Below are 14,726 nucleotides of genomic sequence, written 5' to 3'. Positions count from 1 at the left end.
GGATTTGCATGGGTTTAGCTCAACAAATAAACTGCATTCATTTAAAAAAACAGGTGTATGAAATGATAATGTATGAATGCAATATATAATTTGAGTAAGAAGGGTACAGCTCTGGTGGGGTTTGGTCAGATCCCACACGCCAGCACCCCCTCCATCTCAGAGCAGCCACAGGTCTGGTTACTCCACAAAGCTGCTCCAAATCCAGCCCTATTGAGATGCAGAACCTCTGCCAAGAAGGCCAACAAAGGTATGAATAAGACATCATCCTCATGGGCTCTCAGTCCCACCCCACGTTAGGATGAGATTACAAGGGTTATGTTACATGGGAACACAAACAACCCAGTGGAAAGGATTTCCAGATGCTACAGGTTGTGTAAATATACCACTCCTAGATCAGAGAAACTGATTCCTGAGTGCCCTCACCTTGATTTTATATGATGATTTGACCACTAGGTCTCATAACTAATTAGCGAAAAATACAGTATTTAAATATTGTAGCATAAAGTATTTGATGCAGTGCTTCAAAATTAGTGAAAAGTTGAATTTAAATGGGTAGATGTCATTAGAGTCCTTTAAATTGTGATGTATTTTTCAACTGCACCAAATTTTTGTTCTTTGCTGTTAGTGGGTATATTCACTAATGCTTATTAACACCTATTTTCATGATCAAAAATCACTTTGAAAAAATTCTGCATCTTTCTTTGCCAAAACAGGAAGACTTCTGATCAAAATTTCCTATTACACTGTTTTTTAATTAGACAAATTAAGCCTATGAGGAGAGGATCTGTTAAGTCTTATAATCTTCCATTTACTCATATCAATAAATCATTTTTCTTAAAATAGTTCTACTTCTTATCTGAAGTAATTGTTTGTATTACCAGAAGTTGACTACAATTTTTTAATGCAGACTAGAGCTGTCTGACATTTTGCACAATAAGTAGGTAACGAAATGGTGATTTTACCCATAACACAAAGAATGGGTAACTCTGTCACTTATGTGTAAAGTTTTAGACAGCTAAGTAATACAGATTTAAATTAAAAATGACAGATGCACTGGCTTGGAATATAATGGGCACTGAAGTGAACCTTTATTCCTTTTAGCAGCTTACAGTTAACTCTTAAATGGACCACACATTATCCTCACTTTTGAGTACTGTAACTATTCAGCTAAATGATCAAATGGCCATTCTGTTGGTGGCTGCTCTGTGCTTCAGGACAAAAAGATTCCCTGACCTACTGCAGAAATTCCACTGAACTCATGTTAATCAGAGGTCATCCCAGAGGAAAAAATAACCCAGATGTTTCTCATTGGAGAGCTTCAGTATCAAAATCTGTGTATTGCATTTCATCAGGTCAAGTGGGAGTTGCTTTGATTAATACTTCATAAAATATACACGTGCTCCTCATCTGATCACTCTAGCAGAATGTCCAGAACCCACCCAGAGACAGCTGAAACTAACTGTGCTTTTGTTGTGTCATTCAGGTGATAAATCTAGCTACAGAATTGTTAACAAAGATCTTCACCTGATATATATTTGTGGCTCACGCTTGGTTCACTGGGGTTAATCGTATGAGAAAAATTAATTGGATTTTTTTGCCACCTTTATTACAACTATTATATCAACAATAATACTACCTTTAATGCTAGTTCAGCCCCTAAGGCAAGCTTTCATATCAGATTTATAAGAAAGACATCACTTTTGTATTTTCCTGGTGGAAATAGTAATTCAAGATAAAAAAAGCTGGAATTCAGATAATACCACTTCTTGAGGGAGAACTCTGCAAACAAAGATGCTTGAATGAACTCAGATTTGTCCATGAATTGTTTTTCTAGCTGGATACAATACAGTAACAATTCCAAGCATACAAAACCCTTGTTGTAGAGCTAGATCAATAACCACCTCTTCAACAAGATGATTTTTTTTTTTTTTTTAAGAAAAAGACCAGCAAACTTCCTTGTGGCAGAAAAATGAACCCATGCTTTTTTGTTCTCGATCAGATGGTCAAGATGGTCCCAATTTCATCAGGGTAATTGAGATCAAGTTCCAACTCATCAGGAAATTCACAGACGTATAAACATAATTTGTTAATCACAAACCCAGCATCTCTAACTCAGCTCTGAAAGTGCTCTTGACTGGTATTACCAGGCTTTCCACAACTGCAGAGAGCACACTACAACTTGAGTGCAATATTGGCATTAGAGGGATCTATCAGCTTGAAGAGGTTGTTTCCTGTGATCTAGCATTCTGTACATCTGTGACTTTACTTGCATTTGCTCCAAAATGAATTTCATGCTTAACTTGTTTTTCTTAATTAAACTTCCTTTAACGGTTTCTAATATGTGCATTATTAAAACTCATTAGTCCCATTCATGCCTGCCTGTCATTTTTGGCTTCATATTCATGTACCAAAGAGCTCTGCTGCTTTATATAGGAAGCAAATTAAATAATAAATATGAGAACTTGAACGTTTTATGAGTGTCAGTATGAGAAAGTGGCTGCAAGGCCCATAAGGTTTTACCAAAAAAAAGCATTACAGCTAAAGCTAACATGCTGACACATCTCTGATCTATAAAGTCTGCAGTAATGGTAGCAGTAAAGTGTTGTGCCATAGATGGGGAATTTTTCTCTCACATGAAATAGAAATAGGATACAGCACAGACTATATTTACCGTTGTAAAAAAATTTCAAATAAAATTTCCCAAAAGCTTAGAATATAACGCCATTAAACGTCTACGAAGATTTACTCTTTCCATCTGACTTCATGTGCAGCTCCTATTATTCAGCTCCTTGTCCTCTCTCTATTTTCTGCCCCTGTCTGTGAGAAAGAGACTCATTCCAGCTCCAGCAGCCATGATCAGTGTCCCTGTGGTCATGTCCTGGTCACACTGACCGCGACTCCAGTGACCAGAGGGGTTCCTGACCCAGCAGCTGCATCCCATGGTGGCTGCTCCAGGGCCCACATTCTACACAGAAATAAACCTTTATTGTGAAACCATAGAAGGAACAAAAACCACAATGCCTGCTTTGCACAGGCTCGAGGATGTCAAAATATTCAGTCTATCTGTAAGGTTTCTCCTGACTAAATTGTCGTTTTCTCCTCATGAATATTTCTGACACTGTGTGCCTACATAACACTTTACTGCTTTCAAGAACTGTTTTGGAAACTGGGGGACAGGGTTGGGAAGGCAAAAGTTAAGGAACAACTTTAAGTTCAGATATTGAACCTAAAAGCTTCAGACAAAATGTAATTAAATAAAAGTACAAAATGCAACATAAATATATTCCCTCATTAAATTCCCAGAACCAGTTCAACAAGTGAGCTAATGGCTTCTCTAGGCAGGATGTGATTGAGGAGATTTAGAAAACATCTTTTTAAATTGCCATTTAGGTTCTCTGCTTCGTTAAAGGAATATGAGTTACGTGAAATGCAATAGTTGTAAAGTGTCCTTGACCACTTTTATGATTTTACAGTCACGTGTTGCTAATTTCCAAGCATTACATTCTCCCTTAATATGGTGCAAAAGACCTAACCAAGCATCAGCAGAAGGTAACAGGCTACCCAAAGGCAACACTAAAACTGATTATGCAGAAAATATTATGAGGACAAAACAGAAGAATTCAACAAATGGGGTAAAGAGAACTCAAATTGCTTTTCCTTTAATGGCCTCATGTTTTATTTGACCACAGCGGTGGAAAAGCCATGTTACCCTGCTGTGTGCAGCCCAGCTCTTTCCATGGCTTGGTAACCATGAGGATATTTACAGCACAGACTCCGTGCCCCCTGCTTTCCCACAGCTGCTGCTCCCTCACTCCACCTTTTGTTTCCTAGTGGGAAGTGCTGTGGTGGAGAGGGAGCACAGCAAAACCCGACATGGGACCAAGCAGCCAACCAGGCTCTCTCCATCCCCAGAGAGCACACAAAACATAATAATTTAATAGTTATGGAAACAAAGAATGTTGGAAAACACGTGGGGTCTTCAGAGGCAGGTAGAAACGAGCAGCTGAGTCACCAAGAAGCCAAAATTATTTCCCCCTGTAATTCTGCTACTTCAATAGTAGTCCTGGGGAATGTAATGTCATTATTTGTTATTACAAGCACAGGATGTGCTGTCAATATGCAACACATGATGAAGTTTCTCCATTAGGTGGGGTTTTTTGTTTTGGTTTGGTTTTGTGCATCCCCTAACTCCCTCTCCCTCCCTTCCATACAAACTCTTGTGCAACACCTGGGTAGCAGGGCAGGCATCCCCTCTGAGTGCTCGTGCTCCCTCACAATGCAGAGCTCAGAGCCAGGGCTACACAAATGGAGACAAGCCTCTAGAAAAGCCTGTATTTATCAGTCAGGACCTATTTTTTTACCATTATCTATTATTTTATCACATGTTATACTTACCATGGAGGGATATCTGGGACTAATCAGAGACTATATCATTTACTGGATCAGATTGATAACTGCCCATCCTTTATTAAAAGAATTCCACAGAGGTTTCTACTGGACCTCTAGAAAAAATGTTTTATTTTCATTATTTGCTTTCAAAGAATGTCTGTCTCCTTCTGCCCTTCTTTTTCCAGTATTTAATTTTTAAATAATTTCTTTTTCATGCGATTAAAAAACCATAATAAATATGACATCAAACAAATAATTCAGAGCTAGCCAAGGGTCTGTAATACAGCTTTATATCTCTATTACAAAGGAATGTATATTTGCTTTTAATAAAGAAAGGCAAGCCAATCCATTACAAACTGAGACCACATCTAAGCCTCTGCTTTCTTCCCTTTTCCCCAGACTCCATTTGAACAATTAGAGTGGTTAATGCTGGTGTGCATGCCAGCGGATATTAAAAATGTAAACTGATAAAAAATACAACTATCACCATTACCATGTTCAAATTCCTTCATTCACTTGCAAATCAATTTATCTGCCTACAGCCCTGTCCCAGTCTTTAAATAACCCTCCTCAGCAGACTGCTCCACCTCCAGCCAAATAATCCAGAGAAAACCCACTTTGTGAAAGATGTTTAAGTATCAACAGCCAGGATTTTATCTTCTTACCCTACTCTAGGAGAAGGGGTAAGATAACCAAAGCAGCATCAGGACAGCAGCTCCTCTCCTCGCTCCTACACCCACTGCCTCAAACAGCCTGAGCCACTCTCATGGCTTTCACTGCTGCCTCAGTTAATCACAAAACAGAGGTGTTCAGCCAAATCCTGCTTCCCAGCACACTTAGCATGATTACCCTCAGCCTCATTTTTCTTCCCACAGCCTGCATATGATCCGCAGGAAACGCGCAGGATAAATGGGATCTCTTTGTGGGTACCTGAGGATCTCCTAATCATTTACTGCAAAACTGCTTTTGCAACATCACTGCAATCTGTGGCCACAGCCTAAGGAAAACGGTGTAATTTATCAAAAAGTAACTAAGGAGCAGTCTTCTTTAACCCTGCACCAGTATTAGAGTTGGGGGGGGGGGGGGAGAAGAAAAGAGAAATAATCCTTCCCCATCACCATTCCCAAACATGGCTACTTAGCATTTGGCTCCCAATCTGCAAATCTAATTTCCAAGATGCAGAAGTGGTCTGCGTGTTACAGCTGTGGAGCCCACACAAGTCTCAGTGCAGTCAATGGGAATCAGGATCTTTGAAAATCAGGGCCCTGAATAATGGGCTCTATTTTTAAATGCTCATTTATACCACGCATGGGTCTTTCTCTTGTCAGGTGCCTGCAATAAAGTACGTGCAATTTCGTAAGTATCCTTTGCTTCGGCTAAGCCAATCCAGAAAAGTAGGGGAAAATGTCCCAAAGCTCACAGTACTGTTCTTTCAGCAATAACAATAGTCTGTGGATGCACCAAAAATGCTGCTACTGTAAAACACAAACAAACAAAAATACCGACCTAGGTCTTAAGGGAGCACGAAAAGGTTACTGTGAGCATTGCCAAAAATACATGGTTTTGGATGTGAATTATCTCTGAATTTACCAGTACGGTCTTGTCCCACTAAGGCTCTGAATAAATGCAAATATTGCCACAGTGGATGGCAGCACTGGCAAAAAATAATTCCTAAAACAATTTCTTACACTTATGCTGAGAAAAAGAAAAATCTGCTTCATTTCAAATTCACAGAACATGTAAACGTGCTAAAAACATTCACTTTGATATTTATAGCTTCTATAAGGCATATTTCCATTTTATACTAGTGGATTTTAATGCCATAGTTGTTAGAGCTAAAACAAACTGGCCTTCCAGAATGTAAACCCAGTGTCAAACTAACATGATATTCCTTCGAAAGGTCAGCAAATTTACAGAACGAAATGGCCAGTCCAGATTGTGTCACCTGCACCAGCAAGAACACAACACTATAATCAAGCTCCGGTTTGTTTTATTTAAACAGTTATTTGAATGTAATTGCTCTGAAACCATATGCATCGTTAAAACGATTCCAGATAACATCCTTTCTCCTGATTCCAAGGTAACTTTCTGCCTTTAATTATAAGTCAATTAATATTAAGTAATTTGACTGATTAATTTTAATTAAACCTGTTGAAAATTGATTTTCCTTTCGCAAGTAGAGATGATGCTCTAGTGCGATCATCAGGAAAGGAGGATGGGGGGGGGAGGCGGACTGGAGGGGGGGGGGAAGGAGAAGAAGCAGCGCTCAGCACCAGGGCGAGAAAGAAGATGTCTGAAGAAAGGAGAGGAGCCCTCCCCCGGCAGGCCCGGCCGCGGGGGCTGCGGGAGGCACCGGAGCGCCCGCGGAGCTGCGCGCCCGGCCCGAGGCGGGCGGCGGCCCCGGGGCGGCGGGCGAGAGAGGGAGGGAGGGAGGCAGGAAAAGTTGGCCGGGGCGGCGGCGGAGGGTGCGGGGGGTGCGTGCGTGAGCGAGCGCGAATGGGGTGTGCGGATGGAGGAGTCCCCGCGGACACCCCCGCAGCCGCTCCCGCTCCTGCCGCGCATCCCCGCGGGCGGGCGGGCGGGCTCCGCTCGGGCTCGCAGCCGCCGCAGCCCCGCACCCGCAGCCCCGCTCGCATCCCCCGCCGGCCGCGGACACGCACACACGGCCCTGCCGAGCGCCCCCGGGCTCAGCCCCGCAGCCGCCCTGCCCTGCCCGGGGCCCCGCTCCATCATCATCCCGCGGTCCCTCTCTCCATCCCTCTCTCCTCCATCCCGGCCGCCCTGCTGCATCCCGGCCCGGCCGCCCCCTCCCTCCTCTCCATCCCGGCGCGGGCTCGCCCCGCACGCCGGGAGCATCAAAGTATTTACCAGTTCACGGCCGCTTTCCCGCAATCGCAGCCGAAGCTGTAATCCGCTGGATTCGCCTCCTCCGGCTCTCCCAGCCGCTGGGAGCGGGAGGGCTCCCGGTAACGCTCCGGACACTTCCCAATTATAGCGATTTTTATATATTTTTCTGCCCTTTCCTGGGATCGGGGCGCGGGAAGGGGGGGCTGGAAATCCCCATCCGGAATCCAGCCTCATCCGTGCCGAGCCACCTCCATGTAAATCCGACCATCAGGCAGGCAATGGAAATGATCAAACGCTACTTCTCTCCGTCTGCAGGCAGATAATCCCACTAATCCAATAGATCTCCCCCGATCCGAAAGTGCCCTCCAGACGAATCCCTCTCGCTCGGTGTCCGGCGGGCGATCGCGGAGCCGCGGCCGTGCCCGGAGGGGCGCGGGAGATGCGCGGAGGGGCGCGGAGGGGTGTTAATCTTTTTTGGCTCCTGGATGCACGGCTCGCTCAAACCGCCGAGATCCCTGCTTTTTCCCCTATTACACGTTTCCACTCCAAATTGCTGCTGGATGAAAAATGGTACAAAGATACCCCCAGCGGCGGCGCGGCGAACAGCGCGGGCAGCCCCGGCCCCGCACCGCCCCGCACCGCCCCGGGCGGACCGGCCTCCGGGGGGACCCTCCCGCAACGCCCCGGGCCCGCCGCGGGGCTGGGGGGTCCCTCCGGTGGCCGCGGGCAGCGGCTCGGAGAGCACGGAGCCCCCCGAGCGCCGGGGCACGAAGGGATGCCGGAGCAGGGTGGAGATGCTGCGTGCCGGTGGGATGCTGCCTCTTGCTAAATTGTACCCAAACTGTGTAATTCGTGCCTAGTCTATGTAGAAAGATGTGGATTGCACTCAAATATTTCACACGGGTGTGATTTAAGATGAAGCCGTGGTCTGCCTTACTCGGATCATCACTGTCTGCACACAGGATATAAGTGACTCTTTTTGTTTCCCCTTTGCTGTTTCTTGAAATTTTTTACTTATTTTTCATTGCTTTCTCTCTATTTCTAATTGAGGAATAAAAGTATTCTCTGACCCTAGCCCTCATGCTTTCTAGGATCACATCAGACAATGAAAGTTGACGACTCAGGGGATGTGGGGAGAAAGGAAGGCCAGATCAGAAGGGAAAGGAGAATAGCCCTTTGAATGCTGATAGGTCTATTCATTTTTAAGAACAGCCACAATCACACATTAAAACATCCCGAGTTAAGCCTCTTGCAGAGAGCTCATTAACATCTCCTGTTATTTTAGGAGAGGCTTCCCTTCACATTGTGTTTAAGATCTGTATTTTTCTCTGCTAACAGGCACCTCAGGTTAAAATATTGACACTAACCAAGCACAGCAAACCCACTCATGTTTCCAAGCCTACAGCTCCAGGCAAGGTCTGGAGGTGCCCGAAAATTTGATAAGCTTTTACACCCTCACCTGAGAGCACATCCCAGTGGAGGGAAGGTCAGTCCCAGCCATGCTGGGCTATTTATGTCTCCCTGTTCCACTGAGGACCTGGATCTAAATGCCCATGGCAGGAATTCATCCTGTGACATTCCCATGTACTGGAATAATCCTGTCCTGGGCACATTTTTTGCCTGTCTCAATAACTATTCCAGTCCATGGTTAATTAGGAAAGTCCAGAATCCTTCAGTACTCTGAAATTTCACTCTTTTGCTGTCGCCAAAGGCATGCAGCTCTCAGGTAGAGGAGGGAAAGGCAGGACATACTCTGCTGACAGGGCAATCCCATGAATGTTGTTATGTTAGTCTCAAGGGAATACTACATGGGGAAAAAAAGGTTTCAAAACTAGAAATGAAATTGTATATGGAAATCAATTACTTGCCACCAGCCACAGATCAACCAATAGCCTAAAAACTATCACCAAAGAGGCAATACCAGGTGAGATATTCTGCCATTCTTCATCTGCACAAAACTCTGGAGGAGCTTTCTCTTTGGGTTGTTCTTTATACTGAAAAGCAAGAAATAAAGGTGAAAAAAAATAACAGCACTCTCCTCGTCACTAGATAAGCCACTGGAATCCAAGTATGCAAAATTTTATACTGCCTCCTTCAAGAAGGATGGAGAATCCTGCCTGGGTTCCCTGAGCCACCACATGAACATCTCCTTGGAATGCTCTGACTATCATTTGAGCAGATGATCCCCTCCTAACTGTGGGGGAAAATCAACCCATTTATCTCTTTACCATGCCTTTTGTGGGTGGCAGGAGCTGACAATTTACACCCAACTTGCTACAATCCCACCTTTGGCCACCAAGTCTCCATCTGGTCCTAACCCATCTCCGCTTGAGCAGAAATGGCACCAAATTGTTGAGCATGTTCAGTTGTTCTTCAACTCCCTCTCACAGCAGAGATGTGTGATACCACTTCATTCACTCACCCCTTTTGCTCTGACCTGTCCCCAAGGTTGGGGTCCCTTTGCAGAACTCTTCCACTGTTTTTCACTCTGCCTCCCTGCACTGTGTTGAAACATTTCTCCCTCCTCTTTCCCTCCAGGGGCCACAATAGCTCTCCTCTCATCCAAAATACTGCTGGGGAAAGAGGGATACTGAATTGTGGGAGGGAACAAGATGTGTCTCCAGCTCTAGAAAATTGCACAGGTCCAGGAAGGGATATTTGGCTGGGAAAACAAAGTATAGGGCCAAATGCTCTATACAGACATGGGATAGCAATAGCTGAGCCTCCATATGTGGTAATAATAGATTATATTCTAATAAAGTAAAATAATACATGACATTCCTGTATCCATGCAGTGTCTGATTCAACCAGCAGTTTACAACCAGGACATCCTTGCCTGTAAAAGCTAAGTGGCTTGCACACACATTTTTATATATGTAAATATAAATATTTATGTAAGCTTGGAACGACATGATCTTTAAGGTGCTTTCCAACCCAAACCATTCTATGATATACAGACACTTATGCCTACATGTAAACGTGTAAAGAGTGTTTAGATTCATTTGAAACAGAGGGAAGAAGTGCCTGTAATTGATTAGAACTTTGTTAAATATGTTTTAATACCCTGCATGTCAGAAAGAATTACACTTTCATTGCAATCTAGGGAATGCAAAACTGGTTTAAAGACTGGCATTATTTAATATCTAGCTCGGCTGAGTTTTGATAGGGTTGTGTTATCTGCACTTATTAAAAGAATGAGGAGAGAGCTAAATTTTCATGGACTGAAAATCCACGGAAATTTCAAAGGCCAACGCCCTGCAATAGTCTAAAATTCCCCTCTGCTCCATTTTCTCTATTTTAAGAACATGGAACCCTTCATACAACCCTCATTGTAAGCAACTAACCTCCAAAAAGAGCAAAACATACAATCAAAAGCTAAAAAGAAGAAAGAAGCTCCCAACTAGCAATCCAAGGTAAAATGCACATTGAGGTACATAAAGAATGCCCCAAGGCTTTGAAGGTAGGCAAGTTTTTGATGCAACGCAAGTTTCATGAGCTATTGAAATATGTAGCTTAAGACAGGCAAGTTTTTCTTTCAAATATAAATTTTATTGGATGGTGTTTCTCAAAAAAAATTAACCTTTCTAATAGGTAGGACAGGTGGAACTGTTTACATACACAAAATACTAAATATTCATTAATTTGTTTGTCTCAAGATAGCTCATTAAGTTGTGTGTTGCAATAACTTTGTTAAATATTTTCTTTGATTTCACGAAACCAAAGATTGCTCATCTCTGTGCATTTATATTGGTTAGATTGCCCGGATTGCCAGATCTTTAATGAAATTATAATGCCTGCCTATGAGCTTCTGTAGTTAGCTGTAGCTGCTGAGTTATTGCCATTCATTTGGTTGAACCTTGCCAAGAAGAGCCACTTAAAGAGGCCATCCCTCTTCAGGGAGCATCTCCACAAAGATGCCCTGACATCTGCACAAAGGGCCCTGACAGCCCTTCAGGCACTCCAAACATGGCTATCATTTGCTTTATTGTATCGTTCTTTTATACTAAAACAACTACATTTTAAAAAAATACAATTCTTTGTTGTGCGGCAAAGGGCTCACTTGAGACTGGTCAGAGTTTCACATATCAAGAGTCAAAGAAAATTAGCAGCACTAGTCTGAGTGCTCTGACTTTAGCTGCCTCTATTCCTTCCAAGTCCCCAATACTCCCATCCCCTATGGCCTCACCACCACCTCTGCTGCCCTTCAGAGCTCAGGGACACCCATCCTCTTCCTCCCACCCATGATGGGAGCCCTGCATTTTGTGCACAAATCTGGTGGGATTTGTATTCTGACATCACACAGGTCGTCCTTGGTGACTTTCGCTTTTTATCATTAGCACCCTGCGCTGGGGTGTTTAATTGGCTATGTTGTATCTCTGCACTGTAGATTTATTTTGCATTTTCATTTAATTAACAGCCATGACCAGTGGCCTGATGGATGGCAAAGCGTTCTGTGAAGTAGAATCCTACTGGATTAAAAGCTTTGCTGGAATGTTTCAAACTCCCATTCAGCCTGAACTTCCCAAAAGCAATTTTCTCTAAAGTACAGCATTTCCAAAACACAGTGCTAGAGGACATGAGAAGAGGAAGCAAACAGGACCCAAGGATGACACAAACCCTGTTCCTACAGACTCACCCCTCTCCAAGTGTTGACTGGATGCTCAGATCCAGCACAATCCACCCGTGGTTATTCTGAGAGTCAGAATTTCACGTTCTTTTGGGTGCTGTTAAAAGACAGATATTGATAAAAAAAGCCATTGCCAGTGTTCTTACTGGAACTTAATCAGTAGATTACAACACATTACAACACTGTGCTTGCCAGGGAACTCTGAATTAATTATAAAATCCATTTCCTTGTTTATGTGGCTGGGAATACATTTAGAGAGGAGTTTTATGACTTTGTTCCTTCCCAAAATTTCAGTTATTATTTGAAGCCATAATCCAGCAGTACCTTGGTTTGCAGTGACCCAGTAGAGGAAACTATCGGGCTAGACTTTGTTTTTTCAAATTATGGAAAGCATTTAGACAAAGAGTTTTCTGTTCATACTATGTGAAAAGCAACCAATTTCTAGTTTTTTTAATTAAATTAGTTGAAGCCTAATGTTGAGTACATACTGCATTCTACTTCCAACGTGCTGAGTTTGAAAGCACACAGGGACATTCCCTGATGGAGCTGCTGCTCTGAGTCTCTATTACATGCAGTTTATATTCATTTAGACCCAGCAAGCAAATGACAGAGAGCTATGGGCCAACTTCATGAGATGAAATGGAAGTCAGAGGAACCTCATCAGAGAGTGTTCTTCCCTAATACTTAAACTCAGTAAAAAGAAAAAAAAAATGAGCATGTGACCTGGATTGTCAGCATTTGCAAGTATAAGCAGTGAATTGTTCCCCACATGCTTTTGCTGTGGCACACCTTTTCCTTTTTCACCAGTCACTTTCCATAAGCAAGGAAAGCTTGAACCTCTGTGAATTAAGACTTGCTGGAACCCTGACACTCTCTGTACTGACAGAGCATTTTAGGCCCTTATTTAAATCAGTCAGTAATAAGATGACTGTGAAATACATCATGATTTTACTACCAGCCTCTCTTGGCATGTGCTTGCCTCCAGTTAGGATTGCGCCGATAACTTGGTGACCGATGTAATTAGCCTGGCTCTCATCATGGCTACTGGCCAAAAGAGCCAAGGATGTGCCCTAAATTTTCTGTTCAGATGCACCAAATAACATGATCCATTAATTAAAACTCAGGCAGTTGCAGTTAATTCCTGACAACCGAAAAAGATGCAATTTGAAAACACTCCTAAAGAGCAGTAAATCACTTCCAATCTGCTTGGTGTGAGCTGCATCTGAAAGAGGCTGGGGTTTGCTGGGGTTTGGGTGCTGGGCTGGGAGCAGGGACAGAGCCCCTGGAGACCCTGAGCAAAATCTTTTATCTCTCCTGCCTTTAACTCTGTCTAATCCAGTTTGATTTTTTTATCACCAGGGCAGAAACAATCTTCCCATACCAAGGAGAAGGGGGAAGGCATGGAGGGATTCCCAAGCTGGGGAGGAGAGGGAGGTCAAGAGGCAGCCTCTGCCAGCCCCAGCTGCTTGGCACTGACCCATTCATGCTCCTGCAGGGAATCGAGAGACCTCTGAAAGAGCCCAGGCATGCCAGAGGGTTGTGTGGGACTGACTGGTTATGTGGAGGAGTCAATATGAGGAGTGCTAATGAAATTCTGCCAAAATAAGCCATAGGAAATAATGAGCAGGGCAGGAAAACACTTGATAAAGGACACACTCCTGTATTTTGCAGGCATTAATCAGCATCATTGGTGATGGGAAGTCCAGGAGATGATATCAACACGAAAATAACATTGTACAAACATTCTAACACGTTCACCTGCTTATCTTAGCAAGTCTTAAAGGTTGTCATGTCTGGGAATCTGATGCACTGCACAATGACAAATGACACAAAATTGACATGTACAGGCAAGAACACGCAGGCAAAGCAAGGAGAACAGAAATTTCCAATGATCTCCAAGGCAAAGACACCTGAAGAGCTCCTGAACTGAAGGACCCAGAAACGCATCATCTCTGACTGGCAATGAGAGGGGCAATAATCCTTCTGAAAATACAACTACTTCTAAGAAAATAAACTGAAGGCAAGTCAAATCACTTGTGATTTCTGAAAATCTCACTGTAGCGTAAGCAAGCTGTTCTTTATAGCTCAATAATACTATTTCTCTAAAATCTAGCAGTCCAAATGATTTAATAGCAAAGCAGCAACGTCAGAATTCTTCATTGTAGCTGTCTAATGGGTGCATGTTTGGTTATGAGCCTTTGTGTCTCTTGCTGAACACAGACATGGGACAGCACGAGATCTACATGGTGAGGCACCCTGGAAAACTGGACACACCAACAGCACCCCTGCTCTATACAAAACATCTGCAGATACCTCTGTCTGCTGTGGCAGGAGCAATATAACCTCAGGAAGCCTCAGCTATCATCCATGTGGGCAGACAAGGAAGAAAAAGTAAAATATAAAGAAAAAAAAAAACCTCCCAGCATTAGAAAAAGTGCAGCAGCCTAGAAGTCTATTATTTAATTGATGTCATAACCCAGGAGAGTCTATGATCCTCTCTACACCATGGTCATGCCACACAGTGCTCTCTACGTGGACTTTGAAACTGCAGCTGTTTTTTATAGCAAGATCAGCTACAACCATCTGAAAGTTAAACCTAGACAAATACTTTGTAATACTCATCTGTGGCTGAAGTGAATCCCACACCCAGAAAGACATGACTTTGAATTTTAATTTTCAAATTTCTAGGTCTTGATTGCAGAATACTACTTTTTCTCCCCTCACATCTGGCATTTGCAGAATATAATGAACAATATCTCTAGAATTCAGAATTAGCAAAATACAGCTTAGTCTCCTCCTGTGTGCCAAACCTTGGCATTCCCTTGCTGTAGAAAGTGAGCACAGTGGTTCTCAAAAACTAGTT

General features: G+C 43.3%; 1 protein-coding gene across 9 annotated transcripts in view; it reads right to left on the bottom strand.

Moving 5' to 3' along the window:
- NLGN1 (neuroligin 1) overlaps positions 1 to 14,726 on the bottom strand; it is a 426,930-nt gene that overhangs the window by 304,147 nt on the left and 108,057 nt on the right. For 3 of the 9 annotated variants that reach the window (XM_058030834.1, XM_058030835.1, XM_058030836.1), the window contains exon 1: positions 7,258 to 7,798. The exons of 5 other annotated variants lie outside the window; for them this stretch is intronic. The gene's annotated coding sequence lies outside the window, so the exon portion shown is untranslated. Of the gene's footprint in view, positions 1 to 7,257; positions 7,799 to 14,726 lie in introns of those variants that run through there. One more of the 9 variants, XM_058030827.1, reaches the window with a different exon arrangement.

The sequence above is a fragment of the Melospiza georgiana genome, chromosome 10 (assembly GCF_028018845.1).
Source record: "Melospiza georgiana isolate bMelGeo1 chromosome 10, bMelGeo1.pri, whole genome shotgun sequence".
Classification (NCBI taxonomy): domain Eukaryota; kingdom Metazoa; phylum Chordata; class Aves; order Passeriformes; family Passerellidae; genus Melospiza; species Melospiza georgiana.
Note: the sequence above shows the minus strand (reverse complement) of the source record. Positions and strands in the feature narration are given on the sequence as shown.